The sequence below is a fragment of the Podarcis gaigeae genome (assembly GCF_964106915.1).
Source record: "Podarcis gaigeae genome assembly, chromosome: 1".
NCBI lineage: Eukaryota > Metazoa > Chordata > Lepidosauria > Squamata > Lacertidae > Podarcis > Podarcis gaigeae.
Window position 1 is genome coordinate 125,416,576 of NC_139678.1, and position 21,294 is coordinate 125,437,869.

Here is a 21,294-nt window from a genome sequence, read left to right on the forward strand (position 1 = left end):
CCAGGGATGTGGAGAGCTATGGAGAAAGGGGAGCAGCTAGTTCTTCCAGAGCAGGATTTGGGGTAAGAAGACCAGGGTCCAATGAACTGCAGGTGGGGAGACCAAGGGCTTATTTAAAAATGGGAAAGGCTGGGAAAGCAAGAGCTATGCTAAAGGGACCCCAATGACACTCCGTAGCTAGTGCAAATGTAGGTGTTCGCTGTTGGCAGAGTAGATAAATTGCAGCTAGGAAGTCAATGTTATGTGTAATACTGACTCTTTTCTTGAAATTAAAACAACAACAATTTATTATTTATACCCCGCCCATCTGGCTGGGTTTCCCCGGCCACTCTGGGCAGCCGCCAACAGAATATTAAAAGCACAATAAGATATCAAACATTAAAAACTTCCCTAAACAGGTCTGCCTTCAGGTGTCTTCTAAGAGTCAGATAGTTGTTTATTTCCTTGATATCTGAAGGGAGGGCTTTCCACAGAGTGGGCACCACCACCCAGAAGGCCCTCTGCCTGGTTCCCTGTAACTTGGCTTCTCGCAGTGAGGGAACCGCCAGAAGGCTCTCGGCGCCGGACCTCAGTATCTGCGCTGAACAATGGGAGTGGAGACGCTCCTTCAGGTATACAGTTGTTAAAATATTCAAAAGCTTTTACTCGCAGAACATATAGCTAAAAAAGAATATATGCAAAGTATTTACATACATATCCAAGCCTGGGCTTATTTTTTCATACTTGAAGATTGCAACTTCTTCCTTCAACATTCAAACAAACTGTGTCTTTATCTCTTGCCAGTACTTGAACTCAGCCTTCTGCATATGACCCAGTCAGGACTTGCAGTTCCTTCTGAAAGGTTTCCACTTTCCAGCAGACTTCTCCTTATGGCTTCTTTGGGAGAACATCAACTTCTGTACTTCTGTCAATCACATACATCCACACAGAAACATTAGGCTTCCTTTCTTCTATTGCATTTACAGAGTTATCTAACACTGTTTCTTCTTCCATCTTCATAAAAATGCAGCCATTACAGTCAATTCACTTATACACAAAACAAAATTGAAAATGTAATAAGGTACTTCCCATGTGACCAAATTAACCAATCACATGAGAGTTGCTGGGGAACATTCCAGAATTAAACACACAGTAATGCATTTAAGCATTCCCAGTAGGGACACGGGTGGTGCTGTGGTCTAAACCACTGAGCCTCTTGGGTTTGCCGATCAGAAGGTTGGCAGTTCGAGTTCCCGCGACGGGGTGAGCTCCCGTTGCTCTGTCCCAGCTTCTGCCAACCTAGCAGTTTGAAAGCATACCAGTGTGAGTAGATAAATAGGTACCACTGTGGCAGGAAGGTAAACAGCGTTTCTGTGCACTCTGGCACTCGTCACGGTGTCCCATTACGCTAGAAGTGGTTTAGTCACGCTGGCCACATGACCCAGAAAAGCTGTCTGCGGATGAAGGCCATCTCAGCCTGAAAGCAGAGATGAGTGCCACACCCCATAGTCAAATTCGACTGGACTTAACCATCCAAAGGTCCGTTACCTTTTTCCTTTACCTTAAGCATTCCCAATTTCAGTAAATTAAATCACTATACTTAACACTCACTGGGGCAGACTATTGCTGCTCTATTATGCTGCTGCTGAAGGCTAAGTTCAAGGTGTTGGTTCTGGTGTATAAAAGCCTATACAGTTTGGGAGGAGGCAGCTAAGAGATCAGCTCCCCTTTCAGATACCTAATTCATCAGTGTAGATTCCATCTCACCAGGAGTTCCATTCCATATGATAGAGGAACCAGGTCTTTAGTATGGTGACACCAGCCATTTGGAACTTTCTCCCATTACATCTTAGCTGGGCGCCATCTTTCTTTTCTTTCCAGCACCCACTGAAGACCTTCTTTTCCCCATAAGCCTTTTAAGAGTTTTTATCCACCTATGGCGCTGTGAGTTAAACCACAGAGCCTAGGACTTGCCAATCAGAAGGTCGGTGGTTCGAATCCCCGCAACGGCGTTTCCGTGCACTGCTCTGGTTCGCCAGAAGCGGCTTAGTCATGCTGGCCACATGACCCGGAAGCTGTACGCCGGCTCCCTCGGCCAATAAAGCTAGATGAGCGCCGCAACCCCAGAGTCGGTCACGACTGGACCTAATGGTCAGGGGTCCCTTTACCTCTTACTGTATTAGATTTGACACCCCCCCAAAAAAAATTAAATGATTTTGTATTGTTTTTGTACCTGGAAATGTTTTTTATATAAGTTACTATATATAACTGTTTTTATTGTTGATGTTTTTAACTGTGAAATCGCTGCGCAATATTTAATGGAAAGAGATTAATAAATGGAATCAAATAACAAAAAAATCCTGTCTGTGTCCCCCCCCAACCCACCACAGCCCGTAAACATCACAAACATCTAAAGAGGGAGGGAGGAGGAGAGTCTGCAAGACCATTAAATTCAGAGTCTAAAGTTATCTCACTGCACCACTGGAGGGAAGGCACAAACAAAATTACAGAACTGAATTTGGTCTACGTAATCCTTTCTCCCTTCAAGCCAAGCTATGGAATGGACTTCTCGGGATCTCTCACTCCCTTGTCTCCTGCTTTTATTCCATCACAGCAAGGATCAGAGATGCTTCCAAAATTATTTTCATGTGAATTCCCTCCCAGGTTTTGGAATTCTAGATTGCTTGGACTTATTACTGCAGGAACCAAACATTGTTTCATTTTGCACCACCACCACCACCATATTCCATCTAAAACAATATTCAGAGGAGATCTGGGTGATCCTTCACAACAATGAAAGCAGTCCATGACACAGTCATCATTTCTCTGGGAAGAAATGGCACAATTGATTCCGCGAGTCAGCCGCTGCTCAATATTGACCATCCTGTAAGAGAAATTGGGTCCATACTCTGTGAAAGGTTTCAATGAGATTAGTAAAAAAATTCTCAGAGATGCTTTTGCACACCTTTAACTGCATTTTTAAAAGAGAAAAGAAAAAATACACCCAAATTCACTATCAAATCCCAAGCTGTCTACCATCCTGTCATTTAGCAGAGAGAGGCATTAAGAAGACATGCTTAAAAATAAAAAAATAGCCCAAACACTCTGACCTCCATTATCCAGCAGTTTCAGCAACTGAATAAAACAGCACACAAAGGTGTTCTTTTAAAAAAAGAAGAAAAAGGAAACAAGAAGAAAGAAAGAAAGAAAGAAAGAAAGAAAGAGAGAGAGAGAGAGAGAGAGAGAGAAGAAGAAGAAGAAGAAGGAAGGAAGGAAGGAAGGAAGGAAGGAAGGAAGGAAGGAAGGAAGGAAGCTTTTGAGAGCATTTGGGAAAAAAGAGACAGAAGCTTAAACACCTGTATATGAAAGCTGATCGCGGGGGGGGGGGGGGCATAATTACTGTACCACTTCCAAATCCAACTCTTATGTACACAGTTTGTCTTACATAAGGTTACAAAATAAAAAGGCAGAGTTTTGCAGCAGTCATGCATGAATTCAAGGCAGAATTCTCCCCTGTCGTTCCTTCATGGTAGTCACCTGTATGAAATTCTATGGGGATGTCACTTTGCAGACAGTTCAAACACCTCCTAGTGGATCGCAGGGATGCTTTCCATGTTCCAATGCACAAAGATAATGAGTCAGAATTTCTGCAGCTGCAAAGAAAGTAACAGCCAGCCACAGGTTTTCCCTCCACCTACTGTGCTGGGGGGGGGGGTCATTTCTGCATCTAAATCCCAGCAGAGGAGGTCTGTTCTACTCCCTACAGAGCCTGTGCAATTCTTGCCAGCCAACCCATTAATTACACAACATAGTATAAAGCTAATTGCAAAGTCACACTGAAAGTGTGTATTAGCCCACCGGAAATAAGTTCCTTAGATATTTAGGAGTGGGGCCGTGAGACAATCAACTTGATTTTGCGCAGAGACTGGAATCGATTGTTTTTGGGCCAAATATGCAAGCCCTAATCCTAAAATAACTTTTGCAAATGTTAAACCCACAGTCGACATGCTCCTTATTTTCAAACGTAGCTCGAGACCTGTGATCAATACCTGAACAAATGCAACCATCGAGTCTATGCCAAGAGTCCAGCCACTGAACACATTCCTGGTCCAGGCCTGGATATTCAGTCGAGTAAAGGTTGCATGACCTCTTCAGCACAGTTGCAGAACCAGTTCAGTTCTGCTGTAGATGGGAACACTTAACTGTGACTCACACCACTGTCAAGCCATAACTCCAAAATCCTATGGCGCATTCACAAAGTAAAAAATAAATAAATATCTGGGGCATTCAGTATTGAATCTGGAACATGTTTTTAATTTGTACTGGTTAATTATACTGGATTGCAAGCTTTAAAGTGGCTGAGTTTTCATCTTTCCTGTTGTTTCCTAGTCCTTCAAGAGGACAGAAGTCAAGACCAACATGAAATGTGTAAATATCCTCCCATATGTTAGCTCTGGAGGCTCACGATTCACTTAGGTTGGAGCCAGGGAGTGTAACTTTGTGGGGGGGAGAGAAGCCCTTATTCTGAACCGGTAACTCCAAATGTTTTTGTTTACAGTCCCGTTCCAGTTAAGGTTGAATAGAGACTTTCAAATAACAGTTCAGTTTCTGTTCTGGAGGGGGGTTATAAAAGTTCAAACTTCTGGTTCAGTTTGACTCCCAGATCTTTATGTAGGCAGGGATGTCCACAACCTCCTCCTTGGGGAACCAGAAGCCCCTGTAAGCCACCACAAAACCGTGGTCCTTGCTTGAACGGGACACACCTCACCCTGTGTGAAATGTACAAATTCAGTGCCCTTCACAATTTTGTAAAAAAAAAAAAAACCACTCCCACTCTGTTCAGTCTTTTTCCCTGCCTACCTTCTACTCTCCCATCCACCCACCCAAAATCCACTAAGGTCCCAGGTTATTATGAGGCTTATTGCTTTGGCACCGTTTCCCTCCCCACAGAGAGCTACCTTTGAGGTGAGGGGACACGATGCTCTTTGTTTCTCCGCACACAACAAAATACAGATTATTATAAATTCCCGAAAATCAGATCCATGCTCTGGATCACACGCTATTAAACAAACATCCCCAATATTGCAGCCTGGCAGTTTTAATTTCATCTCAAAAATGCATCTTGTTTCTTTCAACCCTTGACTGTTTTGACATTTTCTTCGATTAAATTATAAACAAGCATGAAGCCTGATGGTGAGGCTGGAGCCACTAATTTCCCTAATTGTTTGCAGTTGTCTGGCCAGGAGAAGGCCGCCCCTGTTAAGAAGTCAGTGATTACAGGTCTAAAGACTTCCTTTGTGTGTTTATTCAGCAGATAGGGTTCAAACATTCAGATTATTTAAATTATAGATTTGAATTTCACTGGAAGACATACGCACTGAATCACATCTCTGGCAGCTTTCAGGGAAGATGGGGCCCGAGGGGCACAATTGTCTCCTATAAACATTTCATGTCGTGTGGATTGGCTCAGGACACCCCTGGCCCGCCTCAGATAGCCGTCTCGCCGATTGCCTGGGACTCAGCAGAAACTCTCCGTTAATTATCAGTTTTTCTGGTTAGCCATCTATTTATTTTATTAGTAATTATTGCAACACAGCTCTGGAAAGGCGCAGGAGTCCAAAGTCTAATGGAGTGGCTTCCTCCTTCTCCTCCTCGTTTTATTTAATGTTTCGCAGCTCCCCGTGCCCCTCTGCAAAGTTCATAATTAACTGATTATTAGCTGCTTTGCAACAGCACCTTAGCTCCGATGGCAATAAAAGGGGGCAATAAATAAGGAGCAAGCAGGCAATGGCACTCTGCTTATCTCAGCATCAGCTTATCTTTATTATCAAGGCTACGCCCAGGGACACGGCCACCTGACTCTCCTGTCCCCTCCTCCTCCTCCTTTTTCTTTCCTGAAATCACTGCACCTTTGGAAACAGATGAGCATGGCTAACATGGTTAATTAATTCAAAGATACCTCCATTGTCAAATTGGGTATCTGTCGTTTCTATCACATGGAATTAGAGGGGCAACCAGCCTGCCTGCCCCATGGGGCATTTTCAGGAGCTGGGATTGGCAGGATCATGTAAGGGATGGGAACAGGGACTTGCAGGAGTATGTCTACAGCAAATGTGAGAAAGGGCTGGGCCCAGCAACAGCACAGCAAAGAGACAGGGCCAAGAGAAGTATTTCAAGGACTCCTCCAGACTAGATCTGATTCATTTGCAGACGCAAACAGCACTGAAAGGGGCATCACCACTTGGAGACCATCATGAGTGCAAACGGTTGGGAATGCAGAGTTTTTTAAAAGGATGGCTGCAGGAGCCCTGAAGTTCGATGGGACAGCTTAAAGCAAGAGAAGGGCAAGGCTCCAGGACAGCAAAGAATGAGGAGAGAGAGAGAGAGAGAGAGAGAGAGAGAGAGAGAGAGAGAGAGAGCGCTGCGGTGCAGCTTTAGATGGACTGTACCATATCAAACAGCAGGCAGGGATTGTATACAGGGCCATCTTACCCATAGGCACTAGGGGTGCAGGGCACCCGGGCACCAGGCTCTCAGGAGGGCTAGGCCAAGATTCTGGGGCCCCGAGAGTTGAGTCCCGTCGGTCGGAGCGCCGCAGCAGGCTCTTCTGCTGCAGGCGGCTCTATGCCATGAATTCGGGGACAACTGAGCCAGCGAGACGCTGAGGCAGCCAGCCAGCCCCGCCCTCCTGTGCGCCTGGGACTGGGCAACCGGGGGGGGGGCGCGCCGGGCAGATCTTTGAACCACAATGCCACATATGCTTAAGACAGCCCTGACTGTATACATAAACGATCCCATATTAAAACAAAAGCTCCTTTCTCCTCTGTGTTCCTTTCAATGTGCTGGGAAACAGAGTAAGAGGGAAAGATTCAAACAGGCCATTTTTTGTCTTCACAAGCTGTGTGCCAAAGTGGTCCAGTTAAGGGAAATCTCTCCCCCACCTGCTTCTGCTTCACAGACGAATCAGTGGCTGTCCTGGGGCTCCTCCAGATCACCTGTTTATTCCACATCCATCCTGATTTGCTTATGCAGTGGTTAGACTATGTCACTCTTCCGATTTGTTTACGGGGCATTAATACATCAATGACCATTCATATTATCTTCATCCTGATTTGCTCCTGGGGTGTTTCGGTGTCTTCCCATTCATTGGTTCCTCTCACACTTTTCAATGCATTTCCTGGTTACTTTTGTAACCACAAAACAGTGGTTGCTATTTCTGAAGAGGGTCTGTTGCACTAAGGTAACAAACCTGAAGTTCCATCTTGTGCTGGAGTCCCTCCCACAAAAGGCTAACACTCTGGAGGCATCCCAGCTGAAGACGCAGCCAGGAAGATCCCTCTTTCAGATGGCCAGGCCTATTCCTCGGACACCAACCTCTAGACTAGCCTGCCAGCAACTTTCCCTGTTCTGCAGGCTGAAACTATGCACTGGCTTGTAGCTTTTATGCGTTGGTACTTTAAAAGAAAATATTTTTTAAAAGGAAGGCAATATCTAAATTAACTGATAACAAAGAAATAATGTCAGTGGTTCCAGTCAGCAAACAAAATTCAAAAGCAGCAATGGTTACAATGTGTTTTCTCTTTAGTTGCTTTGGTTCAGGGTAAATGTGAAATGATTTTGGTAGAAAAAACTTACATCGCTATTTGGAAAGGTTTCAATGTCCTGGTGGAAATGCTTGAATTTTCCTCGAATCTTGGAATTCTGTATCATCCTCATCACAAATCCCCTATTCCTCCACTAGGGACATACTGATCTGTCAGCTTTGATTTCCTTCAGTTTCTGGTCCACCCCCCTCCTCCACATTTCCATCTCACTTTGTGATTCATTAATTATTATTTTAAAAAATAAAATAAAAGGAATGCACACACAAAAATTCACCACTGCTTTAGCACATTTTTCTCTGAGACACACATTTTGGCAAATAATTTCCCTTAGTTTTTGTGTTATTTTCATTAATGTATACAATTTTAACGCACACTTTTCCTAATTATTATTACTTTACCTTGTTGTTGCTGCTGCTGCTGTTATTGTCGTGGCTGTGGTTGTCGCTGAACTGCATCACAAAATTCAGAGAAGGGCAAATTTCAAAGAATACCCATGTTTCAGCTTGTGCATTGTTTAAGGAAATGCAGACAAGATATGTTCACATTCAAATGTGTACCAAACTTAATAGCTATCTCCCCTGCCCCATGTGTACTCTCCACTGATATCTGACTTTCCCCTGACAAACCTTGGGCCACAATCCATTCCACGCTGTTGTGGACGGATCGTGCTCTAAGTAATTTGGTAGCAAAAAATAAAAGCTAACTTGGGGGATCTGAAAAATTGGAAAGGTGAACCCAGTGCTTTTTTTAAAAAAAATAAAAAATGTTTAGGAGTACTCTCATTTTCCTAAAGGTAAAGGTACCCCTGCCCGTACGGGCCAGTCGTGACCGACTCTGGGGTTGTGCGCCCATCTCGCTTAAGAGGCCGGGGGCCAGCGCTGTCCGAAGACACTTCCGGGTCACATGGCCAGCGTGACGAAGCTGCTCTGGCGAGCCTGCACCAGCGCAGCACATGGAAATGCCGTTTACCTTCCCGATATAAAGCGGTACCTATTTATCTACTTGCACTTAAGGGTGCTTTCAAACTGCTAGGTGGGCAGGAGCTGGGACCGAACGACGGGAGCTCACCCCGCCGCGGGGATTCGAACCACCGACCATACGATTGGCAAGTCCTAGGCGCTGAGGTTTTACCCACAGCGCCCACCCGCGTCCCTCTCATTTTCCTACTCATATTGAAATACTGCCCCTCAATGAGGCCAAACTTAGATTCACAAAATGTTTAGGGGTATGCACACCCGTGCGTCCCCCCAGAAAAAAGCACTGGGTGAACCAATAGGACAAGGCCACAAACACAGCCATTTTCCAGTTTCATTTCTCCCTGCTCTGAACTGACATGGCTATCTGCAAATTGACAATCTGGTCGTTCCCCCATTGATTTGAAAGGACCGTGTGTGCTAGACAAATAGAGAATAGCTCCAACATAATCTTATCAGGACTCCCCTCCCTACACCCCACCCAAACCGAAATCTAATACAATAACTTCCTTTCTGAGCCTTATATCAAAACACTCGAGGGAATGTTTACAGCTATCACTGCCGGCAGCAGTTTGCTGCCTGAGAGAATACCGGGGCTGTGTTTCGCTCTCCCAACAAGGAAGGGGCATCACACCGAAAAGGACTGAGCAAGGACTCCCGCAAACCCAGGCAGCTCTCATTTGCTGGAGATCATTGCAGGGGCCTGAATGAAGCAGCTGCACATTTTAGCTACTTCTGACAGATGAGCTTAACATCTACAAAAACAAACCCTAGCCCTGCTGAATCTTGGTCCACACAGATAGGAAGTGATAACACCCGGACGCAGGAGCTCTTCCCTCCAGTCCCAGCTGATAAACCAGGGGTTAGGGGAAGGCTCACCACCCCATATCCTGTGACCATTCCTTCCCCGCCCCTTTCAATTGCTCAATAAGTTTTTCGGGATGAGCTGAAATTATGCTCCATGGGAGATACGAAGATACAAAACAACCCTATGCAGTCCTATCATTGGTTCATCTCTAGACCAGTAATGGTTCCCTAGCTAGTAGTAGCTCTCAAGAGTCTTAGGAAGAGCTATTGTCCAGGCCTGCTATTCGCCACCTCTTTTGAACTGGAAATGCCAAGGCTTGAACCTGAGGCCTTCTGCATCTGACCCATTGAGCTGGATCCCTCTCTTTCCATTTTTGTTGCCAATACAGGTAAAAAGGTAAAAGGTGAAGGACCCCTGGATGGTTAAGTCCAGTCAAAGGCAACTATGGGGTTGTGGCACTCATCTCGCTTTTCAGGCTGAGGGAGACGGTGTTTGTCCACAGACAGCTTTCCGGATCATGTGGCCAGCATGACTAAACCGCTTCTGGCACAACGGGACACCGTGATGTAAACCAGAGCACATGGAAACGCTGTTTACCTTCCCTCTGCATTGGTACCTATTTATCTACTTGCACTGGCATGCTTTCGAACTGCTGGGTTGGCAGGAGCTAGGACAGAGCAATGGGAGCACACTCCATTGCGGGGATTCGAACCACCGACCTTCTGATCGGCAAGCCCAAGAGGCTCGTGGTTTAGACTACAGCACCACCCACGTCCCCCAATTTGCACGTGGGTCGCATTCCAGGTCATTGAGCACTTGTGTGAAATCGCTTGCAATTGAAAGGCCCCGTTCCGCCCCTGCTCCACCCTTTTAGTGACGTTTTTTATGACGTTTCCAAGTCACTTCCAGGTTTGGCGCTTCGTGCATGTACACAATTGCGAACATATTGGCCACACCTAAAATGGGTTGCCTGTACAAGTTGTTGTATCAATAAAAGTCTCTGGGTGTCAGGCACGGAATGTCCAGAGTGAGGAATGAATTCCTTACTGTCAGAATCAAAAAATATACTTACATGCCTGTCAATCCTATGAGTCTCAGCTACTCCTAGGTATGTATCCAATGAGGCAGTTGCCACAATAGAGAAGCCCCACCCTCAGTTCATCTGTCTCCCCTATTGTCAGGCATAAAGAATACTCTCCTCCGCCGATAGCATCAAAGGCAAGGAGAACAAGCAAGTTCATATTTATGGGTTTTATTCAGTCATCTGGGTGGAAGACAAAGACTCCAAGTCTCCACGCAGTGGAGAAGTTGCCTACTTTGAGTCCTTCCTCTTCTGTCCCCAACAACATCCTGAGTCCCTATGGGAGTCACACGCCTCTGCATTCTCTCTTCTTGAATGCGAAGTGATCAAGGAGCCCTTGGAGAAGGAGACTCTCCCAGACTATCCATGGAAGTTTCTGCTGGCTACTCGCATGCTCCCTCCTCCTCCTTCACTATCTTGTAACTTGACAGTTCTTCACTTGGCTGTAATTCAACCCTGTCTCCTCCTCTTGAAAATGCTGGAGACAGGGGGAGTCTTCCCACTCCCCCTCTTCTTCCACGAGGAGACAGAAGGGACAGTTCCCAGCCTTCCTGTTCAGTCCAGTCCCTAATACCTATCCGACCTTCGTGCAAGCAGGTGAAGACTGCGCCTGCATGTAACCTTCTGCTCCTCCCTCTTCAGTCCTCTACTGGTCCTGGGAGACAGTGGAGCAGGAGAGTCGGTGGCAGGACGAGGAGGAGGCGGTGTGGAAGCCCATGAAACTCCACCAGCCTGGCCCATCTCTCCCTCCAATCCTGCAGCTTCTCCTGCCTCTGACTCATCTCCTGGCTGTCACAGGTTCTCCCAGTTCACAGATCCCTTCTTCCAAGTCAGATTCCAACCCCCATTCCCGCTACCCACTCATCAGCATCCAGCCACCACTCCTCAGTGTCTGGCCGGTCCCTGGCCCTGGACTTTGGACCTCCTTTTCCTGTGACATTATTTTACTGGGGTGGTGGCTCTCCAGATGTGGTGAGCCCACAACCCCGACCATTGACCATCCTCATTCAACAGATCCAAAGAGCCACAGCTGCCCCACCATCGCTATCCAGGGAACTCCAAAGGGTAGGTGCCACCACACAGAAGGCCTGATTCCAGCATTGTAGAGGCCTGCTGACGGGATGGTATCTGCAAGATGTTCTTGCCTGCAGAATGCAGCATCCGTTGGGAATGTAGGGCATGAGATGATATTTTGGATGGTATTCTGGTTCCAAACTGTATAGCCAGTTTCCAGCACATTGAAATTAGCCTGGTAATATATGGGAGCACTGAACATGGTGCAGTCTGCAAGCAAAAACGTTGCTTTGCCTTTATTTCTTTCCATATAAACTCAACATTAAAAACCAGGGCATTTTGCCTGAAAGGGGGGGGTGGCAGGTTGGGAGAAGAAGGAATCAGAAGGGGGTAGAAGGTTTGGGCCCTGAATTCCTTAGTGCAGCATATATATTTTTGTCGCAAACACCCTTGTCAAAAGGGTTGATGTAAAAATTAGCATTTGACAGAAATGTGTCACTCAAGTTCTCATTAGCGCAGTAAACATTCCCTTCTCTTTCACCCCGGTCCCTTCCAGCCTACAATGTAAATAAGAACAATGTTTAGCAGCTTTTAAAATTATGCAGATATCTTTTAATGACTTTGAAGCATTCAGATACTTTCACTCATATGTCACAAAACAGATTTGATTTATAGGGATGACATTTGGCGGAGCAATTAATCCATACTATGCTCTAATCATGTTTAGTGCTAGGAATATGTATATCTGAATCTCTCTCTCTCATATATATATATATATATATATATGAGAAGAGAGGGAGAGGAAGCACACACTTTTGAAATCAAGTATCTCTTTTGCCCCTTTAGTTTTGCATGTCATGTTTTCAAAGTGCGGAAAGGTAAAAAGGCTTGAAAATTAGCCAGCAGCTTATTTCTAATAATGGAATTAGAGATGGGGGGGGGGGATCTTGTTCACACTGGGAGCCTAATGAGAAGACGTGCAAAGCAATCAGCTCAAATAACTGACAAAAAGGGATAAATGATTGACACAAACATAGAGCAGCCACTAAAAAAATATATGCACAAACAGTGCTCACTGCAATCCCAACAGCGTAATGCAGTTAATAGTTGGACAAAGATTTGACCCATAAAGGTGAATCTACCCAATTAGCACGTTCTAAAATGCTACATAGGGACGCGGGCGGCACTGTGGGTTAAAGGTAAATGGCGTTTCTGTGTGCTGCTCTGGTTCACCAGAAGCGGCTTAGTCATGCTGGCCACATGACCCGGAAGCTGTATGCCGGCTCCCTCGGCCAATAAAGCGAGATGAGCGCTGCAACCCCAGAGTCGGTCACGACTGGACCTAATGGTCAGGGGTCCCTTTACCTTTACCTTAAAATGCTACATGAAGCAAAACTCAGCCAATCCTTCGAAATCTGTACTTTCCCAAATTTTGAGATGCAGTGCTCTAACGTAGGACTCAGCCACATTGGCAAAGAAAAAACGCTTTAAATGCGTTGTTAATGCATTCTAACACTATGGCACCAGATAGCGCTGTGGAGTTCCGTTTTTGCTTACCCAATTTCTCATACAAAGTTTGCAGTGCATTTAGATGAAACGTTTCTTTGATGCGTTTAGATCCATCGTTCCCAATGTGGGGCGCCATTTGATTTTTAAGGGAGGCAATTTGAGAATGAGTTATTAACAGTGAATGGCCTTGGCTCCCTCCATGTGAATAGGAGTTCACTTTTTGAATAATTAGAATTATATGTCATGGGGGGGGTTGCACCAGGATTTTAGAGATGCTTAGGTGGGGCATGGCCAAAAAAGGTTGGGAGCCACTGGTCTAGATCCAGCCCAAATTAATACAGAAATTCACGTACCTGCCCTTCTCTTGCACAAGCCAGCACAGCACAGCTAGTATGGGAAGTTTTTTATGACTGATCTTTTGATGTGTTTTTGTTGGAAGCCACCCAGAATTGCTGGGGAAACCCAGCCAGATGGGCAGAGTATAAATAATAAGTTGTTGTTGTTGTTGTTGTTGTTGTTGTTGTTGTTGTTGTTAGACTTTAACTTAGCACAATGTTATGTTCCTTCCATTGACTCCATCTGTGCTACTGTTTCAGGGCATGTCCCAATATTTAGGGTCAAGGTAGGCTTACACCAATCCAGTAATTTAGCCATCAGAACCTTAAAAAAGAAAAGAAAAGGCATATAATTCAGATTTCACTTCCAGTGCAGTTAGGGAAAATGTACAAAACTAGTTCAAATATATGTTGGAAGTGTAAGGAAAAGGAGGGGACATTTTATTATATGTGGTGGGATTGTAAGGTAATTAAAAAAAATTGGGAAATGATATACCACGAATTGAAGAAAATGTTGCATTTAACATTTGTTAAAAAACCTGAAGCATTTTTGTTGGGGATTGTAGGGAAAGATCTGCCAAAAAAGCTGAAAAACATATTCATGTATGCGACAACGGCCACGAGAGTTTTAATAGCACAAGGATGGAAGACTGAAGAAACCCCAACTAAAGAATCATGGCAAGAAAAATTGATGGACTATGCAGAACTGGCAAAACTGACATACAAGCTACGGGACAAGGATAACTGTGACTTTAGAGATGAATGGGAACCCTTTACAAAGTATTTGAAGACGCAACAAAGCGAACTGGACTCCTTGGCTGACTTTGAATAAACATTCACAAACCTTTTATTGATAATAATCACCTAAATGGTTTGAGGATCTATACAACTTTGTAACATGCAGAAAACAGCATTCTCAGAGAAACCAAAGACTGGAAGTGAGGGAAGTCCGGGGGTGGGGGTGGGTGAGTTCTGTGCAGGGAGGGAGGGGGAGGGAGTAAAAATGGAGGGGAAAATAAGGATGATATGTTTTTGGATAATATGTTTTATTTTAATTTTGAATATATATATATATATATATTTGCTTTCGTAGATTTTCACGGGTACAGGAATGCAGGTTTTGGTGTCCTCGGGTGTCTTCCCGTGTAAAAGTTGGGGTGTCTAGGCGACGTTTCGACGAGGTCTCACTCGTCATCTTCAGGCTGGTGCTTTCGGCTTCTTGTTACTGGAACAGAGCGGGATCTCAATGTTTGAGTTCCTATAAATACTGTAGAGGGGGTGTGGTGTCTAGCCTCCAATGTTCTGGGCAGAGAGGAAGTTCCCAGGCTAGTGTGCCTTTTCTTCTTTTGTTCCTTAATTACTTGAGAGATACCTTGAGTGATTTCTTGAGTGATATCCTGAGTACCACTTAGGTGGGTCATTAGGTGTGGATTAGTTGCTAAAGTCTTTGTGTCTTGACCTCTTGAACTTTGTGAAGAGTTTTCCTGAGAAGATGGCTGTATTGCACTTAGTTGTGCTTTGGCTTGGCTTCGTGTATAGGGGCGAGCTGTGGTTTTGTGGCTTGTGTCAGCCAGATCTGTGTAGGGATTGCAGGGGGGTGCAGCATCCGGAGGTGCCACCATGGATTGGCTACTGGATGGTGTCAGTAATTCATCTGTGGAGAGGGTCTGGGTTTGGGTCTGGTGTGGTTGATTGGTGTTGGCGTTCTGTGTGCCTCTGGATCTGGTGTCAGTTTTTGTGGGGAGGGCTAATTTCCAGATGTCTGGCAAGCGGGATGTGTCGTCACGCTTGTTCATGTTGTGAGGGTGTTTCTCTATCTCGATGGCTTCCATGATTATTCTCTTGTGGTGATGTTCCGTGTTAAAGAGCAATTTGGAATCTGCAAAATTAATTTCGTGTCCTGTTTCTTTCATGTGTTGGAAAAGAGAGGAAGTTTTTTCTTCTTTTTTGACGGCATTCTTGTGTTCTGCGATACGTGCATTTATTCGTCTGTTTGTTTGTCCAATGTACGTGGCTGGGCAGACTTTGCAGGGTATTTCATAGATCCCTTGGTTTTCCAACTGGATTTTATCCTTGGGGTTTCTGAGGATATTGGCTATTTTTTGGTTGGTGCAAAAGGCTGTTTTGATATTGTGTTTATGGAGGATTTTGCTAATTTTATCTGTAGTGCCCTTGATATAAGGAAGGAGGGCCATGCCATTGTTTTCTTCTGTGTCTTGGTTTTTGGGGGGTGTTTCCTTTTGGATTAGCTTCGTAATCCTGTTTTGCTGGTATCCATTGGCAATTAACACATTTGAGAGATTCTGTAACTCAGTTGTCAAGTGGTCTTTGTCAGCCAGGCGTTTGGTTCTGGAGATGAGAGTCTTGGCTACGGAGTTTATTTGTGCAGGGTGGTGGTGTGATTGTGCATGTAAGTAGCGGTTGGTGTGTGTTTTTTTCTGGTAGATAGTGTGTCCTAGGGAGCCATCAGGTTTTTTGTAGATTAGGACGTCAAGGAAGGGAAGTTGGTTGTTGGCTTCTATTTCCATAGTGAATTGTATTTTGGGGTGTAAGTTGTTGAGATGTGTGAGGAAGCTATCCAGTTTTTCCTTCCCGTGTGGCCAAATTACAAAGGTGTCGTCAACATATCTGAGCCAAAGTTTGGGTTTGTGTTCTGACTTGTCTAAAGCATTGGTTTCAAAGTGTTCCATGTACAGGTTTGCGATGACCGGTGAGAGGGGTGATCCCATAGGTGCTCCTTCTATCTGTTTGTATCTTTGTCCATTGTGGATGAAGTACGTGTTGGTTAGGCAGTGGTTGGTCAGGTCCAAGATGTATTCGGGGGGATTGTATTTGTTTTGAATAGCTGTCAAGGCTTCATTAATGGGCACTTGTGTGAAGAGAGATACAACATCGAAGCTCACAAGTAGGTCATTAGGATGTAGGTTTTGCTTCTCTAAAACCCCAGCCACCGAAAGGATCCTGAAAAGAACTGAACTATCCCTAATCAGAAACGAACTACACAAGAAAAGATACCTACTAGACCAAACCAACAAAGATCTACTCACTCTTCACCTCAAACTCTGTAACAAAATCCACCCTGCACTCTGGGACAAATGCAAACAACTAGCCGTCTGGAGAGCTGAAACGGAGACCTCACATAAGACAGACACACACACCAACAAACTCCACAAACTAGAGAAACGCCAGAAGCCCGGCCACCCTCCACAGCAACCCATGAAACAAACAGTACATAACATATCAGACAGGATCCTCACCACAACTGAAACCAAAGTACTCTCCAAAGGTTTCAACTTTGCAGTCGCCCCGAGACGCATCCCCACGGAAAACATCATATGCGGAGTCGAAGCTAGCCTAACCAAATTCAACCCAGATGAAGCCAATAAAATCAGACTTGAAGTCACCAACATCCTCTGCTCCAGCAAACCACCCAGAAGCAATTTACACAAAGAAGAACAGAAAGCACTCACCAACCTGAGGAAAGACAACAACATAATCATTCTCCCAGCAGACAAAGGTAATGCCACAGTGGTGATGAACACATCGGACTACCAAGCAAAACTATCAAAGCTACTCCAAGATCCTGCCTACAAACCTATAAAAACAGATCCCACCACCTATCTGGAAAAAACCACCAAATCCAAAATAAAAGCCTCTCCTATCAGTGAAGAAATCCAGCTAAGAATCATCCCCAGAGAAAAATCATCCAGATGCCCCAAACTCTACGGCCTCCCCAAGATACACAAAGAAGGAACACCACTCAGACCAATAGTCAGCTCCATAGGCTCACCTCTACAAAATCTCGCTAAATTTCTCGCCAAGCAACTTCAGCCCTATGCAGAATCCATCTCTTCACACGTACCAAACTCCTTCCAGTTCATAGAAACAATAAAGAAGCAAAACCTACATCCTAATGACCTACTTGTGAGCTTCGATGTTGTATCTCTCTTCACACAAGTGCCCATTAATGAAGCCTTGACAGCTATTCAAAACAAATACAATCCCCCCGAATACATCTTGGACCTGACCAACCACTGCCTAACCAACACGTACTTCATCCACAATGGACAAAGATACAAACAGATAGAAGGAGCACCTATGGGATCACCCCTCTCACCGGTCATCGCAAACCTGTACATGGAACACTTTGAAACCAATGCTTTAGACAAGTCAGAACACAAACCCAAACTTTGGCTCAGATATGTTGACGACACCTTTGTAATTTGGCCACACGGGAAGGAAAAACTGGATAGCTTCCTCACACATCTCAACAACTTACACCCCAAAATACAATTCACTATGGAAATAGAAGCCAACAACCAACTTCCCTTCCTTGACGTCCTAATCTACAAAAAACCTGATGGCTCCCTAGGACACACTATCTACCAGAAAAAAACACACACCAACCGCTACTTACATGCACAATCACACCACCACCCTGCACAAATAAACTCCGTAGCCAAGACTCTCATCTCCAGAACCAAACGCCTGGCTGACAAAGACCACTTGACAACTGAGTTACAGAATCTCTCAAATGTGTTAATTGCCAATGGATACCAGCAAAACAGGATTACGAAGCTAATCCAAAAGGAAACACCCCCCAAAAACCAAGACACAGAAGAAAACAATGGCATGGCCCTCCTTCCTTATATCAAGGGCACTACAGATAAAATTAGCAAAATCCTCCATAAACACAATATCAAAACAGCCTTTTGCACCAACCAAAAAATAGCCAATATCCTCAGAAACCCCAAGGATAAAATCCAGTTGGAAAACCAAGGGATCTATGAAATACCCTGCAAAGTCTGCCCAGCCACGTACATTGGACAAACAAACAGACGAATAAATGCACGTATCGCAGAACACAAGAATGCCGTCAAAAAAGAAGAAAAAACTTCCTCTCTTTTCCAACACATGAAAGAAACAGGACACGAAATTAATTTTGCAGATTCCAAATTGCTCTTTAACACGGAACATCACCACAAGAGAATAATCATGGAAGCCATCGAGATAGAGAAACACCCTCACAACATGAACAAGCGTGACGACACATCCCGCTTGCCAGACATCTGGAAATTAGCCCTCCCCACAAAAACTGACACCAGATCCAGAGGCACACAGAACGCCAACACCAATCAACCACACCAGACCCAAACCCAGACCCTCTCCACAGATGAATTACTGACACCATCCAGTAGCCAATCCATGGTGGCACCTCCGGATGCTGCACCCCCCTGCAATCCCTACACAGATCTGGCTGACACAAGCCACAAAACCACAGCTCGCCCCTATACACGAAGCCAAGCCAAAGCACAACTAAGTGCAATACAGCCATCTTCTCAGGAAAACTCTTCACAAAGTTCAAGAGGTCAAGACACAAAGACTTTAGCAACTAATCCACACCTAATGACCCACCTAAGTGGTACTCAGGATATCACTCAAGAAATCACTCAAGGTATCTCTCAAGTAATTAAGGAACAAAAGAAGAAAAGGCACACTAGCCTGGGAACTTCCTCTCTGCCCAGAACATTGGAGGCTAGACACCACACCCCCTCTACAGTATTTATAGGAACTCAAACATTGAGATCCCGCTCTGTTCCAGTAACAAGAAGCCGAAAGCACCAGCCTGAAGATGACGAGTGAGACCTCGTCGAAACGTCGCCTAGACACCCCAACTTTTACACGGGAAGACACCCGAGGACACCAAAACCATATATATATATATATATATATATATATATATATATATATATAAATAATGTCAGAGCTGCCTCTAGGTCCCAGCTCACAGAGGACCAACGCCAGGTTGATGTAATGTACAAAAGTCTTTATTGAAGTTTAGTTTCCATTTCAACGCCAGAGCGTGCAGCCCTACGTCTTAGACCTTAGATCGGCGAAGTCCCGTCTGAATCACCTCCCCTTCTGCACCAGTTTAAGATCCTAGCCCTGCTCCACCTTCTGCGCTGTTCTCTCCTCCTCTGGGTCCTCCTGCCCACCGGGACATTGCCCTTTCTGGACTCCTCCGACGCTGAGTCGCTTAGCTCCTCCCCCTGCCTCCAGCGGGCTTTAGGACCCGGTTCCCAATCCTCATTCTCTGCTGTCCCGCTCTCCTGTACATTTGAACTTGTTTCTCGCGCCAACCCAGTGACCTTTCTCCTAACCGTTACACTGCTTCTATCACTGCTTCCCTCTTCCGTGACACTGGCCGGATCTGACCTCCCCTCCGTTGCCTGACTCTCCGATGGAGGCGTGGTCAGCTCTGCCTCGTCTCCTCTCCCTTGTGGGGAAAGCACTGGCTCCGATACCTGGGACTCTTCCCCCCCACTCTGCTCTGGTGGGGAAGCTGGTCCTGATTTCCAACTACTGCTCTGGGAGTCCCTGCTGCCCCCTTGCTCCTGGGGCGTTCCCCTTGGGAACCCCCTGCCCCTGGCCACTGGCGTCCCTTTTTGTGAATCTTCCGATTCGCTGGAGAGGCTCATGGAATCCCTCGGACCACTGTCCCCTCCTACGCTCCCCTCGGATTCCTCCCCCTCGCTCTCCATCTCCCCTCTTCCCTGTGCCTCTGCTCCTGAGCCCCTGACAAATAATAATTCAGATTTCACTTAATTCTCACTCAGGGCCTTCATCGCATGTGTGCAAAGCCATCCTGAACGGCAACGAGGGATGAACCAAAGTCCGATGGTGGAATTCACAGCCGGCTCCATTTTTCTGAGGGAGAAACATCGCCTCACCTTGAATTTCCACTCGTGCTTAGTAGCTGCAATGAGAGTGAGCCAAGGCCGGCAACAAGGCTGTCACTCACTTCAAAACTGCTGAGCCGTTGCAATACTTTTAGTTGCTAAACTCCACAGTCGGCCACAGTTAAGATGACAATGTAGAGATGAAACAACGTGTTCCATGACAAGGAACCGGTGGGGAGCCAGCCGTGTGTGAGAGAGCTATTCACACAACACATTTTCTCACAACATCGTCTCCTCGTGAAAAAGCGGCTTGCTGGGGAGGTCATCCTTTGAATATACGTTGCCCGTCATTTATTCCTGCTCCTAGCTAGCTAGCAATTTGGCTATAAAACGTTTTTAGCTATACGGTTTTGACGCCTTCTGCTATCTAGTTGAATAATGAATTGAGCTTTCCCAAAAGCCAATCTACAGATCCAGGATCCGAAGAGTCATCATTTCCATTAGAGGTACATAAATCCGATAAACGTTACAGGTTTGAAGTTACAACTGCAGGCTGTCACCTCAGTGCTTTCGAGTGCCAGTTATTTTCTGCACAGTCTGAGTCACAGCCCTGGTGGTTCAGCAGGAAGACTTCAAATTCTCCCTCATGAGAGTACAGATAAACCAAATCGGGGCATTTTATCATTGTTTTGCTGGTGGGCCCTATAAACTATCGTTTTTCAGACATCTGGAAGGCCAGGCATATCTCTTTAACGGAAAGACTGATTCTCATTATTTGGAACCCAAATGAAAAAGAATAATTGACAAGGAGAAGAGGTGTTTTCTCACAGCAAATAAAATACCATAGTTGGCTACGTTGTGAATTTCTTAAAAGATTACCACCTCGTGGCTTTACACTTGCTGCCAGGGGATGGAAAAAGAGGAAATTCCAGTCACACAGGCAACAATAAATAAATACAGAGAGAGAGGAGAGAGAGAGAGAGAGAGAGGGAGGTACCTCAGTTTACGAACACCCCTGTTAATGAACTATTCGGTTTACAAACTCCGCAAAACCGGAAGTAGTGTCCCAGTTTGCAAACTTTACCTCGGTCTATGAATGGAAGCCGAACAGTGGAAGGGCACCGGCGGTGGGAGGTCTCATTAGGGAAAGCACGCCTTGGTTTAAGAATGGATTTGGTTTAAGAACAGACTTCAGGAACAGATTAAATTCACAAACCGAGGTACCAGTGTGTGTGTGTGTGTGTGTGTGTGTGTGTGTGTCTATGTGTCACATAACTTCTTACAGTGTTCTTTGTTGTCAAGAAAAGTGG